The sequence below is a fragment of the Hylobates moloch genome, unplaced genomic scaffold, assembly GCF_009828535.3.
Source record: "Hylobates moloch isolate HMO894 unplaced genomic scaffold, HMol_V3 SCAFFOLD_11, whole genome shotgun sequence".
Classification (NCBI taxonomy): Eukaryota; Metazoa; Chordata; class Mammalia; order Primates; family Hylobatidae; genus Hylobates; species Hylobates moloch.
This window is the reverse complement of record NW_026652286.1, coordinates 43,308,369-43,324,648: the sequence shown is the minus strand read 5'-3', so window position 1 is coordinate 43,324,648 and position 16,280 is coordinate 43,308,369. Positions and strand designations below refer to the sequence as shown.

The window sequence follows — 16,280 nt, the reverse complement described above, 5'->3', positions numbered from 1 at the left end:
TACAGATTAATTAAAAAATTGTAACAATGACTACAACATTCCTGAGGTGGGGCAAAGACCCTATTTATATTAGATATATGCATATTCTCATTTTTGTTAGCATAAAATTTATTCCTAGATTAATTTTTCTGCAAGAAGTTTTCTGAAATATTTCACTAAATTTAAAAATAATTGTTGTGAAATGTAACACTTCATCTCAGGATTCACAGCTTGTATGTACGTTTGTAGTAGTAAACTACATTTACTAAAAAGGTATGTTAGAGAAAATACACTGTCCTAGAAAACAGACCTTGCTCATCAGTCTTACATATTTTTTGCTTTGATTACTTTGATCTTGTTAAAAACAATCCAGCTAGCCTGTAAGTTCTGGACATAAAGTTGTTTTTTTTTTTTTTTTTTTTTTTTTAGCTTTTGTCACTTTATTGTTAACCGATGAATATTAGAATATTATCCAAAATTAGAGATATAATTGTAACTTAATTGTACGACACAAAATTATGCTAATGGTAAAAGCCTGCTGGGATTTACCAAATACCCATTAGTGTATTTTTACATTGACTATATGAACATGTGCTTGTGACTGCTAATGATGAGTTATAATTGGTTTAATTTCTATGAAAATCCATATTTTAAATGGTTCTTGTTTAGAAAAATTCACACAGCCTTAAAAATGGATTAAGTCTATTTTAATCCTAATCTACAAATAGATCATAACAGCAAAATATAACTGATAATTTTTCAATAATGTATCAAGCTGACGTAGCTATGGTAGTGCACATAATTCGAAATGAGGAAAATTAACAAAAATCCAATGAAAGTTCAGGTTTTTATCTATTATGGCAATTGCTTTAAAGTGAACATTTATGTTTCAAAACATGAACAGCAGGGTCCACCATCCATTCCTTTGATGTACGGCAAGTAGGAACATTCTTTTCCATAGGATTCTGAAGCATGTGCACAACCATGGTACAACAGTCACTTCAAGGTTAACCAGCTAAGTTTTGTCCTACAAAGTTCAAAAAATATATTAAATGCAACCTTTCCTTTTCATAATGTCTGCCCAGATTAATCCTTTTAAAGTCAGCAAAATCAAAAAAGCACAAGAGATATTTTCAGACACAACTTGAATCCACTGTGCATGAAAATGTTTAATAAAAGGCAATTTTAATAGATAAATGTAAATTTGAGTGTGTAATTCCAAATGGAAAGTAGCTGAACCACACAGAGAAAACAAGGCTTTACGTATCTCCAAATTTAGCTGTTTTACAATAAAAAAAGTATTAGAACATGTGAATATTAGAACCTCCTCCTAACTGGAAAGATTTCTTCAGTAACATATAAATGAAATTAACATAAACTAAAATTATAATTTCTAAAATAGAATTAACAAACCAAATTTAAGCATTTTTAGTTAGAGATTAAAAAAACATAAGCACAGTGATCTAGAAACCAAATATACTGATTATGTAACTATCATATCAAGGTACAGACATTCTTCATATGCTACAAGGTTAGCATCTCTCTCTCTCACACACACACACACACACACACACACACACACACAGAATCTCTCTCTCTCACTCTTCTTCAGCCATACAACACCCCTCCAGGATGATAGTACACCAGTGAGGCGCTTACAAGTTTAATCCCACAGTTTGACTCAATAAAAAGGCTGTTAAAAATTTAGCACTCTAGATATTCTAAGGGAAAATAAAAATTTCAAAAGTATTTCTTGATGATTGAGGCTATCATTATGAATTATAAAACATATAGCTTACACACTCCATTGTGTTTGAACAACCAGTCATTGCAGGTATAGTAGTGAGGTAGTATTGTCCCCTCCTCGGGACTGATGTTTTTATATGCTGCCCTTCCAGAAAGGTCCAGGTTTTAAAAAATAATTAAAATCAGTTACCAACAAATGTATATTTTCTTTTATTAATCATCTGTTTTTCTAAATCAGTCTATAAAAGAACAAAACTTTTAAAATCTTGCAGAGGCTGTTTCATCAATAAACTCTCCTAGGGAACTACTACTGCTGTCTAAACCTCTGTGAAATGGTAGGCAAAAAAACCCCATTAAAGGATTACAGGAGATAAAACACCAATCAATGTAGCTGTTAAAGATGACTGTGATTAAATAACCAAATATCAAATATCCAGTAAGGTAATTAAATTTGGATTAAGAAAACTAACCATCAGCTGTACATACATTATTAAATGTTCTAATCTCTTTCCTGATTCATAGCCATATTCTACATAATGATCACAGACTGTCCACTGTGCTACTACTATCATTTTAAACACTGCCTGATCTGTATGATGGTGGAATTATGGCTATGGGCATGGCAGGTAAGAGAAGGACACATTGAGAAAATGTGAGTGAGAGAGAATGTGGAACTATATACAGGTTAAATATGGAAGGGGCAAGGGAAACCCATTAAAATGTTCACCATTATCCTTTAAAATATACGTAAAACTGAAACCACAGACACACATTTGTCAGACATGATAATTAGTGTTAATCTTCAATAGAAAAAAAAAGAAAAAGAAAAAATGTGAAAAAAGGCAATGGAACACCATTCTCCATTCCTGGACCAAAAGAAAAAGAAAACTAAGCATGATATCAGACTGCCTTCATGTTGAAGAGCTCCCCTTAAATTTGTCTTTTAGCTAGCACAGTCAAACTGGTGTAAGTGCTTTGGTAAGGTGGGGTGCATTCCATCCTATCTGCAAAGGCCTGCTTTTCTCTGTTGGTAGTCGAGCTTATGAAGAACATATATGCAAAATAACAGCTCTCACATTGCTTCAAACTCATCGATACACTGCTTTGTATTGCCTTGTTGAATCTGTCACAGAGTCTTGTACTTATCACGGCCTGTTTTAACATTCTCAGCCTGAAGAACATGCTTTTGTGTTTCCTTGGTTTCATCTCTGGCTTGGGCTAATTCTGAACTTAATGCCTGAAGTTGCTTCTTAACATGCTCATTTTTCTGTGTTTCTGTTACATGTTCTTCTTTGCGTCTATGGTTCATTACTCCTTCATTTGATAATTCAGCACTAGCCTCAGCATTATTCTCATCATGTTCATCACGTTCGTTTTCTGTCAAAGGAATGACTGGTGGTGGTGGAGGTGGAAGGGGGGCAGATATCACAGTTTTTAACTCTTTTTTGGTCTTTTCCAAGTCTTCCTGGGCTGCAAAAGCTTTGTGTTGCCACTCAGTAGCTTCCTCTTCCTTTTTCTTCTTGGCTTCTTCTAGGAGTGCAATCTTGGCAGTGAATTGAGCAAGTTTTGCTGCTAGCTGCTCCTGATTCTTCATCTGGTCGGCAGCTTGTTTTGCTATGGTAGACTTAGCCTCTTCAGCAGCTCGATGCTCCTTTTCAAGCCACTGCTTCTTCTTTTGCTCGTTTTCATTCTTGATCCAGTTCTAGAGCTTTTTGTGTCTGTTCTTCTAGTTATTTCTGGGCTTTAATCGTCTGTTCTTCTATTTGTTTTAGACGTTCCATTAGCTCTTCCTTTTCACATTCTATTCTTTCCTTTTCCTTTTCTGCTATTTCTCTTTTCTTCTTTTCATTCTCTAATTGTACCCTCTCCAACTGCTTCTGATGTTTCTCCTCCCTAGCCTGAGCCCTCATCTGTCATACTTCAATAGTATCAGGCTTCCTTCTTTGCATGTACAGTTCATGGTTTCCCATACATAAGGCCAAAATCTGCTTATTGACTCTCAGGTGAGGGGCATAAAAACCAAAATCAGGTGCCTTTTTGTTGATTGGCTTTATAACAAATTTTTTGTCAGTAAATGAAACATTTCTGACTTCACTCCATGGAAAACCAGTTTTAACTTGTCATCATGCTCATATTCAGACCCAAAGCATCAACACCTAGGCACAATTCAGTTTCCTTTTTTTAATTTCAAAATAGTTGACTCCATACATTTCTAGATCTTGTGCAATCTTCAGGTAGTCCATCATAGAACCCTCCCTTTGTATTCCTCTATGTTCTTCATGCCAGTTCTGTATTCTTTCTTCCCACTGTTCTTGTTAGTTTGCGTTGTTCCAATATGTTGGGGTAGGAGTCTATCATTAGCCAGGTAGCCTGGGTTATGAATTTCTTTGTTATAATCTCCATACTTGGCTTGAACAGCATAGGAAGCCAGAAGAACTGCAGTTTCTGCCGGACAATATATCTCATCCTTTAAGATGGCTTCTTTAACTTGCAAGAAGAGTCGTCTTTGGGTTATTTCTTGAATTAATTCCTCAGAAACATCTTCAGGAAAGAATTTAGCTCTAAACTTGAACTGTAAAGCATCCTTCTCTTAACATCTTGCGGTGTCACCTTTTTATTTAGTTGAAGCCATGTAGAATAACCTTTGCTGTCTACATACTGCAGCCCAAAAAACCAGACCTCACGCAAACCAACTATTTTCACCACCTGGTCAAAAAGTTGTTTGCCAGTTGTATTGGGCTGAATGGCAAATTTCAGCTCAGCATCCATTGTAGTTACTGTTACGTTGATTGGTTTCGGCATTTTCTTTCTCTTTTTGTTATCTTCTTAAAAAATTCTTCACTTCGATGAATTCTGTTGTCACTTTCCGGAGAGCCAGCGGCTCCCGCCCGCCGGCGTGTGTCTGGGGCGCTGCTCGGCTGCGCGGCTGAGGCAGGGAGGGAGAGGCGGTGGTGCGGTCGCTGGGCGGCGGGAGATGAGAGGCGCCGCAGCCACCGCAGACAGCTCCGCAATGGACATAAGGTTTTTAGTGAGAAAAGTTTTTAAAAAAAATTTAGGGTTTCCTCCTCGGAAGAATTTTACAAATAAGACATCAGGTTGGTCACAGAGAAGGATCTTGACGTTGTGACCAGTCCTGCATCCCAGTCAGGGCTCTCTCTGGTAGATGAGGATTCTCTGTGTATCAGCACAGAAACCCCAGCTTGCTGGAATAATAAAACTGTTTCTGTAGTGGGTGTTTTTCTCTCCCTTCCAAAAAAAATCGCTAGTAAGACTTAAAGCTTAGTGGAGAGATGGTTAAGTAGATCGAACCATTGTATTTATATTTTTGAATTATGTATAAGAATAATCTTATATATTTGTTACTTTATGATCTTGTAATATTTAGATAATTTGGCATATTATAGTACCTACCAGGTATAGTGCTTAACAGATTTCAACTTTTATTTATTTATTTTTAAAAATAGAGTTGGGGGGTCTCACTGTTGCCCAGCCTAATCAAGAACTCCTGGGCTCAAGTGATCTTCTTGCCTCGGCCTTCCAAAGTGCTAGGATTATAGGAGTGAGCCACCATGCCTGACATCAACTTTTAAATGTGCATATAAATAATTACCAAGAAGTAATTTTAAATTGAAATGTATAATAACATTTCAGCAAGTTATGTTAACAACATGTATGAGAACCTCACATCCACTATAATTCTAAATTTATTTTATTAGATTATAAGAACTAGTTAGAAACTTATTAAAACATTTTTAAAATGAAAATCAATCTATATATTTAAGAAAATCAAAACTGTGTAATTATTTATAAACATTGTTTAAATGTTTTATGAAAATTTATTAACTAGGTTGTAATGGCTACTTAAAAATGACTGGTAACATTTTTTAGAAAGTTTTAAAAACTGAACTTAAAATATAAGAAATAATAAGATTTTTAAGTATATTTTATTTCTGAGTCAACTGTTGATTTTAAAAAGGGCCGACAACTGTGCAGTGCAGCTTTCTGTAAGAACCTCTATGAACACACATGAAAAAATGTAGCTTAAAAGAAGGTTCACTTTTTAAAGGACGTTACTGATGTTCTAAAATATACTAGGTATATATTGTTGCTTGGGTTTTTGAAGTTGTTTGGATGAAATAAACTTGGGTTCAGTCACAGAATACAAGATTGTCTACTGATTTCAGATGATAATGTGTCTGGAGAAGATGAGCCTTCTCAAAGGCAATTGCAGAAAGACATAAGGTAATTTTGAGGGCAACATTTTTGTTTTCTAGGATAGACGAAAACGGAAAAAAGTAACAATAAAAAAGATGCTTCTAACATTTAAAAAACCCTCAAAACTGACTATAAAGAAAAACCATTTTAATAAAAGCTAAAACTACATGCGTTTCAAACTTACACAGTGCATTTAAGTCACACTGGCCCCTTAGATGTGCCTACAAGCGCTGCAGACATCAGGGAGGCCTATGGAGCTACTAGTCCTCACCTCCTCCGGCTCTCAGTGCCTCATCTGCCAGCTGTCACAGTGCTGGTACACTCTAACAAGACCTCCCCAGGGCTCAGGGATAAACAGAGAGAAAAACAGTAATACTATGATACTAGAAATACTGGCTTTTAAAGTCTAGTAGTGTTTATTATCTTACGACAGGAAGTCCTGTCATATCTGAGATATGGCTCTGAAAGAATTCTTCGTCTAGGTATTTCCCATCTCTAGAGGGCGGTGATGTATTTGAAGCAATCACTTAATTACAAGAGCTCTTTCCTCCTGTACCCTGCCACATTTATTGTCAATAACTCAGAATTTCCTAAATGATAAGGGATGGCTCTCTGTGTCTTCTGACCCTCCAGAGAGCTCATAGTGGTGTCCTTGGGTGCCTGCATCCTGTCCTGCCTCCTCCCCACCTTACTGTGGGGCTCATACAGTCAATGGCCATAGAAGAGCCACTGCAGTCCCACCTGGATTCATAGCACCAGGAAAGGAGTGGGCCTTTTTCAGCCAGCCAAAGGAACACTTCCCCCTTATTAGGGAAGCTGCACAACAGACTAAAACCCGATCCAGGAAACAGTGGACAGGGGACTCAGGTGGGTGTGGAGTGTGTGCCTCACTCCCCAGGAAAGCAGCACTAGGGCCCTTTCCCTCAGAACTCTGTGGCGTGCATTGCTTCTGGCCAAGGAGGGGAAAGTTCTTTCTGGCCCTCCTCAAACTCTTATTACAGACCTTCCTGAAATTGCTTATACATCTTCTTGGCCCCTTTCAGCTTCACTCTGGTGATACCAGTAGGTCACTGACCCAGAACATGGCCCCTGAACTCTGGTCTTGAGGTGGTGGTGGTGGCGATGGGCTGTTTGGGGTCAACTGTCTTTTACTTCCTTCCAGGCAAGGTCACTGAACATGTGAAAATATGCTGGCTTTCCACCTAGTGAGGAGCTACATTATCTCTGACTGAGAGCAGGACATTTCACCTTTGAAATGGCAAGTGGAAAGAACAGGTGGAGGTAATCAAGGACACACACACACACAGGCTAATGAGAAACAGGAGGAAAAGGGATGGTGGGCAAACAGTGGAGGGAAGTGAAGGGGTGGGTGATGAGGAAGTGGAAGGAAAAAAAGGATCTAAAGGGAAAACTTGAACTGAAAGAAGGCAGGATGCAAAGGGAGAACAGCAGAGGGTGGCTGCGGCAACCACAGATCCTTCCCACACTTATCAAGCACACAGGCCTTTCTCTGCGTTTGCTTCCCCAAGCTCTTCATGGTCATCTTTTTCCTGTGGCTGAGGGCCTTGTCCCAGGCCTTCATCACCTCACCCCAGGGTATCTGGGAGGAACTCTCCACGGATGAGTCCTTCAGGAGAAACCTGAGTTTCTTCTCTATGTCAGCTCCTCCAGATTCTGTAGCAGCGGCTCAGGCAGGTGCTTTGGCCACGCCTTTCCAAGGTTGGCCTTAGGCACTAGAGTCTAGAGGGAACAGAAGAAAGAGTAGAATGATTTAGTAGAGAAGTCACCCTCTCTCCAGTCAGAGAAAGGGCTTCTGGAATCAGCTGTGTGACTTCCTTCTCTCCATGCCCTCTGCCATTTTCCTGACCCCACCTGGGTTACTGAACAGGCTCCTGACTGGTCTCCCCAATCCCCATTCTTGCCCTTGCAATGAATTCTTTGTATTGTGGCTATAGTAAGCTTTCTAAAATGCACATCTAGTCATTTCATTTCACTTCTTAAAATCCTCAGCACCTCAGGATAAAATCACAATTTCTCAGCAAAATTTACTAGGCTTTGATAGCTTCACCTCAGGTGACCCATCCAACCTCAGTGCCATCATTCCCTTCAATGTTTCACCTTCCCTTAAGCACCTAAGAATAGGCCCTTCTTTCTCTTCCTGTCTGAAATTTCCATAAGCTGTTCTTCCATTTCTCTGAAAGTCTTTCTCCTTCATTTAGTAAACCTCTACTCACACTTCAGCCCCTAGGTTAGGGTTAGACATTACCTCCTCCAGAAAGTCTTTTCTGATCCCCAGAGATTAGGATGGTTGCTCCTTGTAAGTTGTGCCATCCCAAGATGACCCCATGTTAGTATTTACCACTGTGTTGATTAGATTGTGAACAGCTTGAGGGGACAGAATGTCTTATACCTAAGTAGGCCTAACATTGAGAATAGTATGGAGTACACATAAGGTGCTCAAAAAATGTTGCGTGAATAGGTGGGAATTGAACAATGAGAACACATAGACACAGGAAGGGGAGTATCACACTCCCGGGACTGTTGTGGGGTGGGGGGAGGGGGGATGGATAGCATTAGGAAATATACCTAATGCTAAATGACGAGTTAATGGGTGCAGCACACCAATATGGCACATGGATACATATGTAACAAACCTGCACATTGCGCACATATACCCTAAAACTTAAAATACAATAATAAAAAACAAACAAACAAACAAAAAACACAAAAGAACATACACCAAGAAAAAAAAAACTGGCATTAGGAAGATGCCATACTTTTTAGATAAAAGTGAAGGTGTTAACAGTAACCAAAATGAAACTACAAAATAGATAAATGATGAAAATAAATAAGTAAATTTGCATATGAGAAAAAATGTTGCGTGAACGAACCGTTAATCGACAAGTGACTTGTGCTGTCTCCATCCCACTGCTTCCTCTCTCTCACCATCATCTTCACCGATAATGTCATGTCCTTCAACATTGATCAACATTGATAATGTCGTGTCCTTCCTCCCACCCCATGGCTGCTTCTCACTTAGCAGCATCTTCATCATTCATATTGTTCTTCTCTTCCTTTCTGAGGTTATTCTGTCATCAAGCCCTCTATTCAAATGGTAGTCAACATTGTACCAATGGCATCAAAGTTGGAGGGTATCAGGTATGCCCTCCTCAACATCCCACGACCCCAACTTCCGACTTGAACTCATCAACACCTATATTCTCCACAGAGGCAGTGAGACCTACTGGCTAAGGGCTCAGGACTTTTATTTATTTATTTTTTGATATGGAGTCTCACTGTGTCACCCAGGCTGGAGTGCAGTGGCCCGATCTTGGCTCACTGCAACTTCTGCCTCCTGGGTTCAAGCAATTCTCCCACCTCAGCTTCCCAAGTAGCTGGGATTACAGGCATGCACCACTGCTCCCAGCTAATTTTTGTATTTTTAGTAGAGACGGGGTTTCACCATGTTGGCCAGGCTGGTCTCTAACTCCCGACCTCAGGTAATGCACCCACCTTGGCCTCCCAAAGTGCTGGGATTACAGGTGTGAGCCACTGCACCCGGCCAGGCTCAGGACTTTTAAATCAGACAGACTCGGTTCTTCTGAGTGGTAATGACCTTAGGCAATATCTTCATTTCTTAGTCCCTTAGTGGGTAATACCATGTATTTCATGGTGTTGCTCTTAAAGACAAAATACTTGAAATCTTATTACATTTACTAGCTAAGAGTGCCAACTCAGTAAACTAATTATTACTTTATTCTTGGCTATTGAATAAAGTGTTCCTGTTTTTCAAGATCACCCGCTACCCCCCTCCAAACCATTTCATCCCATCTAGGGCCTTGCTACATAAAATATCCTTCACAATTTATATCATCTAAGTCTCCTCAAGATGAGAAACACACCAAATACCTCCTGTCTTGAAAACAACCAGCACAACATTCTACACGTGTCAGGCCCTGCCTCAAGTCTAAATCTCATCTACCCTCCCCCTGACAAGCCTACTTTCTGAAGGAGCATTATCCCTACTTGTTCTGTAGCTCAGGGCTATCTCACTTATACCTGAGCACTAGAAAGACACTGTTCTGGTAAACAAAACCCCTAATTATTCACATGCTGGAACTCTCTACTGCATTCAAGTTTTGATCAATCTCTCCTTCTTGAAAAAAATTTTTTTGTATTCTTTGCTTCAGTGAAACCAATATTTGAGTTCTCTTGTTTATAGGAGAGTCCCTCTTCATTACTTACCCTGAATTTAGAGTCTATTAAGCAAATATTCTGACTTTTAATTCTCTTTCTACATGTTCTCCTGCTGACTCAAATCTGATTTTGAAATGAGGTGGGTTATAAACATATAAGGAGTAGATACAAGCTCCCCCCCCCGCCATTGGATGGCTTCATCATGCACCTATAAGTACTAATGCCACTGAAATCTAAAGTTCTATCCAGGTCTTCTTCTCCAGGCCTCAGAGTTGAATATATAAACAGCATTAGGAAACTTTTCTTTTTTATATCTCAAGTTGAATTTGGCAAAAGTAGAACTTCCTACTTTGCCTCAATTATCTATTTTGGTTAGTTGCAAGACTTAAGGTGCAATAACCCTATTTAGATACCAGGGAATCATCGTGGACCTGGACCTTCCTTCATCCAATTAATCATGAAGTTTTAACAAGATTATTTCCTAAATGTTTCTGAGACCTATTCTCTTTTCTATCACTAGGTTATGGTACACTCTAACTTCTAGCTCAAGTTCAAGGAACCCCTCTCATCACTCCGTTTGCAGAGGAAAAACAATTCAAATATGAGCTGTCCAAGGATGCAGAGCAATTGGCTTGTAGTTATAGGGGTAGGGCTTATTGAAAGAGGCTAAGCAAAGATATACTGAGAATAAATGCTCTTTTTTTTTCCTTTGTCCACTTTTCTATGGGGTAATCCTTTCTTTCTTTTTAGAATGGTAAGCTCTAGAGGATAAATATTTTGATGAAGGCCATTGGAAAAGGGGCCACAGAGGTCTGTTTAACAGACTTCAGGTCTGAGATACAAATGAGTCCTCCCAGCTCACAGTTAGTAGTCAGTTCATGACATTACCTAGAGTTTGCATCAACATTCACATAGTATTAAAAATTTTGCTCAGAACTATCGCAAGGACAGAAAACCAAACACCACATGTTCTCACTCATAGGTGGGAATTTAACAATGAGAACACTTGGACACAGGGTGGGGAACATCACACATTGGGGCCTGTCGCGGAGTGGGGGGATGGGGGTGGGATAGCATTAGGAGAAATACCTAATGTAAATGACAAGTTAATGGGTGCAGCAAACCAACACAGCACATGTATACCTATGTAACAAACCTGCACGTTGTGCACATGTACCCTAGAACTTAAAGTATAATAAAAAAATAATTTTGCTCAGGAGGAACATCTCTGTATATCTTCCTGCTGAGCCTGTGGTGGTAATAGGGTAACAGCAGCTACTTGAGCTCCTGGAGTTCTTAGATGTGGGCATCTCTTTTTCAGAAGATGCAACCAATATTTTCTAACAGGACCTGGATAACACTTTTATTTAAAAATCCCTCATAGTTCCAATGTTTAGATCACCTGTGGTTCTGTCTCTATTTTTTTTCCACATTTTTTTTTAGTTATTTGGTAGTTTCTTGGCATGCTTGGTAATATATGATTGAGTGTGAATGGATAGTGATTTTATATGAAAAAATTAGAGACTCTGTTCTCTGAAACTGTTATCTTTCTCCAGAAAAATTCAGGTAGATTAGGGTACTGGCAGATCTTGATCCATCTAAGAGGAGAGCTTAACTTTTGCTAGTACTAGTGTTGATCTTTTTCTGGATTGTCCTTAATCCTAGAGTACAGCCCTTCTAGTGTTGCAAAGCTTCCTAGTATTTCAGTGTTTATTTACAAGGGTCGCTCTACCTCCTCAGGCCCTGACCTCCAGCCTCTGACTCCCCAGCACCATCAGACTGCTAGTCTTTGCATAACTGTTTAGCTTCACAGCTGCTGCTTTGATTTCAGGTGCTGAGAATCTTGCCCTGAACATGCATAGCTTAGGAATTGGCAAACTCCTCAAGGGGAATCTGCACGCTGAATTTTGGCCCAGTTTTCTCTAAGGCTGCCTCTTCTATCTCAGGTCTCAGACTCCATGGTATCCCTGAACTGCAACTTCTTTATTCCTAGCCTACTGAGTTTCACTCGCATCCATGTGAAGAGACCACCAAACAGGCTTTGTGTGAGCAACAAGGCTGTTTATTTCACCTGGGTGCAGGCCGGCTGAGTCCGAAAAGAGAGTCAGCAAAGGGAGATAGGGGTGGGGCCATTTTATAAGATTTGGGTAGGTAAAGGAAAAAGGGGGGTTGTTCCCTGGTGGGCAGGAGTGGGGGTCAGAAGGTGCACAGTGGGGGAGTTTTTGAGCCAGGATGAGCCAGGAGAAGGAATTTCACAAGGTAATGTCATCAGTTAAGGTAAGGACCGGCCATTTTCACTTCTTTTGTGGTGGAATGTCATCAGTTAAGTCAGGAACAGGCCATTTAAATATCACTTCTTTTGTGATTCTTCAGTTGCTTCAGGCCATCTGGATGTATTCATGCAGGTCACAGGGGATATGATGGCTTAGCTTGGGCTCAGAGGCCTGACATTCCTGTCTTCTTATATTAATAAGAAAAATAAAACATAATAGTGTTGAAGTGTTGGGGCGGTGAAAATTTTCGGGGGTGGTATGGAGAGATAATGGGCAATGTTTCTCAGGGCTGCTTCGAGTGGGATTGGGGCAGCGGGGGAACCTAGAGTGGGAGAGATTAAGCTGAAGGGAGGTCTTGTGGTAAGGGGTGATATTGTGGGGTTGTTCGAAGAAACATTTGTCGTATAGAATTATTGGTGATGGCCTGGATATGGTTTTGTATGAATTGAAAGAAGAACGGAATAAGACAAGGAGAAAAATGGATATTAATGGACTAAGAATTGTGAGGACCCAGGACATTTAACTAGAGAGTGCCTAAGGAGGTTCAGCATAGCCCCGCCAGCAAAGATTATTTATTTACTTTAAGAGGGAGTTAAGAGTGGCAGTTTGGGGATAGCACCATGAGATATCAGCTGTGATGGCTTGGAGAAACAGTGTAAACCAGCAGTGTAAACAAGAGCAGGGCATTTATGAGTAGTTGAGAACGGTGAATAGGAGTATGACTAGATAGAAGATAGTAGGGATGACAAGTTTTTTTTTTTTTTTTTTTTTTTTTTGGCAGGGGAGGCGCTGTCCAAGTTGATCTGGTGTCTGGAAGGGGACTGAGGCCTAATAAAAAGGAGCATCTATACAGGAGCTCAAATGGGCTGTACCCTGTAGCATTCTGAGGACAGGCCTGAATTCTGAAAAGGGAAAGTGGTAAAAGTATTGTCCAGTCCTTTTTAAGTTGGTGACTGAGCTTGGTGAGGTGAGTTTTTAAAAGACCATTAGTTCACTGAATACTAAGAGCCTGAGAAACTGTTTGGGTGATTTGACTAATAAAGGCCGGTCTGTTATTGGACTGTATAGAGGTGGGAAGGCCAAACTGAGGAATTACATCTGACAGAAGGGAAGAAATGACCATGGTGGCCTTCTCAGACCCTGGGGGAAAGGCCTCTACCTATCCAGTGAAAGTGTCTACCTAGACCAAGAGGTATTTTAGTTTCCTGACTCAGGGCATGTTGAGTAAAGCTAATTTGCCAGTCCTGGGCGGGGGCAAATCCCCGAGCTTGATATGTAGGGAAGGGAGGGGACCTGAATAATCCCTAAGGAGTAGTAGAATAGCAGATGGAACACTGAGAAGCTATTTCCTTGAGGATAGATTTCCACGATGGAAAGGAAATGAGAGGTTCTAAGAGGTGGGCTGGTGGCTTGTACTCTAGCATAGCCTGCCTTTGCTGGTGTGTGGCGATTAGGCCTGGTGGAACTACCATCAATAAACCAAATGTGATCAGGGTGAGGAATAGGGAAGGAGGAAATATGGGGAAATGGGGTGAATGTCAGGTGGATGAGAGAGATACAAGTCATGAGGGTCAGGTGTGGTATCCGGAATAATGTGGGACGCTGGATTGAAGTCTGGGCCAGAAACAATGGTAATTGTGGGAGACTCAACAAAGAGTGAGTATAGCTGAAGGAGCCGGGAAGCAGAAAGTATATGCATCAGATATGAGGAAGAAAATAGATTTTGGAAGTTATAAGAACTATAGAGAGTTGAGCATAGTTTGTGATTTTTAGGGCCTCTAAAAGTATTAAAGCAGCGGCAGCTGCTGCACGCAGACATGAGGGCTAGGCTAAAACAGTAAGGTCAAGTTGTTTGGACAGAAAGGCTACAGGGCGTGGTCCTGGCTCTTGTGTAAGAATTCTGACTGCACTAACCATGCCTAGGAAGGAAAGGAGTTGTTGTTTTGTAGAAGGGATTGAGGTTCAGGAGATTAGTCGGACACGGTCAGCAGGGAGAGCACATGTGTTTTTATGAGAATTATGCCGAGATAGGTAACAGATGAGGATGAAATTTGGGCTTGGCTGGGCGCGGTGGCTCACGCTTGTAATCCCAGCACTTTGGGAGGCCGAGGCAGGTGGATCACAAGGTCAGGAGATCGAGACCACGGTGAAACCCCGTCTCTACTAAAAATACAAAAAAAATTAGCCGGGCGTAGTGGCGGGCGCCTGTAGTCCCAGCTACTCGGAGAGGCTGAGGCAGGAGAATGGTGTGAACCTGGGAGGTAGAGCTTGCAGTGAGCCGAGATTGTGCCACTGCACTCCAGCCTGGGCGACAGAGCGAGACTCCGTCTCAAAAAAAAAAAAAAAAAAGAAATTTGGGCTTGACTGAAGTAATGAGAGCTGTCTGTGAAGGCTTGTGGCAGTACAGCCCAGGTAATTTGCTGAGCCTGATTGGTGTCAGGGTCAGTCTAAGTGAAAGCGAAGAGAGGCTGGGATGAAGGGTGCAAAGGGATAGTAAAGAAAGCATGTTTGAGATCCAGAACAGAATAATGGGTTGTGGAGGGAGGTATTGAGGATAGGAGAGTATATGGGTTTGGCACCACGGGGTGGATAGGCAAAACAATTTGGTTGATAAGGCACAGATCCTGAACTAACCTGTAAGGCTTGTCTGGTTCTAGGACAGGTGAAATGGGGGAACTGTAAGGGGAATTTATAGGCTTTAATAAAAGTCCATGCTGTAGCAGGCGAGTGATAACAGGCTTTAATCCTTTTAAAGCGTGCTGTGGGATAGGATATTGGCATTGAGGGGGGTAAGGGTGATTAGGTTTTAATAGGATGGTAATGGGCATGTGATCGGTTGCCAGAGAGGGAGTAGAGATGTCTTATACTTGTGGGTTAAGGTGCGGGGATACGAGAGGAAGACGCAAAGGAGGCTTTGGGTTGGGAAGAAGGGCGGCAATCAGACGTAGCCCAGGAATAGACAGGGAAGCAGATAATTTAATTAAACTGTCTCAGCCTAATAAGGGAGCTGGGCAGGTGGGGACAATGAAAAAGGAGTGCTTAAAAGAGTATTGTCTCAGTTGGCACCAGAGTTGGGGAGTTTTAAGAGGTTTAGAAGCCTGGCCATCAATACCTACAGCAGTTATGGAGGCAAGGGAAACAGGCCCTTGAAAAGAAGGTAATATGGAGTGGGTAGCCTCCTTATTGATTAAGAAGGGGACGGACTTACCTTCCATTATGAGAGTTACCCAGAGCATCTGTGATGGTCTTGTAGGCTTCTGAGGTGATTAGGCAGTGTCAGTCTTCAGCTGCTTAGCTGAGAAGATCTGGGAAGGAGTCAGAGAGCCTTGGTCCAGAGTTCTAGGGGCTCTGGAAGTGGCTGCCAGGTGAGTTTAACAGTCCAATTTTCAGTGGGGTCTCACACAGATGGGACATGGCTTAGGAGGAATCCTGAGTTGTGGGCATTCCTTGGCCTAGTGGCCAGATTTCCAGCACTTGCAACAAGCTCCTGGGGGAGGAGGTTCTGGAGGAACCCCTGGCAGCTGCGGTTCAGGCATTTGGAGTTCTTGTCTGCTGGAGATGTGGCTGGGGTTTCTCTCACAGTGGAGGCAAGGCATTGCAACTCAGAAATATGTTGCTACTTGGCTGCCTCTACTCTATTATTGTACACCTGGAAGGCAAGGGTAATTAGGTCCTGTTGTGGGGTTTGAGGGCCAGAATTTAATTTTTGGAGTTTTTCCCTAATGTTAGGAGTGGACTGGGTGATAAACTGCATATTAAGAATAAGGTGGCCTTCTGGCCCTTCTGGGTCTGGGGTAGTAAAGCGTCTAAGGGTTGCTGCTAAGCGGGCCATGAACTGGGCTGGGTTTTCATCTTTACCTTGGGTAGTTT

General features: G+C 41.2%; 1 pseudogene; it reads right to left on the bottom strand.

The window, feature by feature from the left end:
• Positions 1–2,797: 2,797 nt before the first annotated feature.
• LOC116476615 (radixin-like) lies at positions 2,798–4,594 on the bottom strand (annotated as a pseudogene).
• Between the last annotated feature and the right edge of the window lie 11,686 nt (positions 4,595–16,280).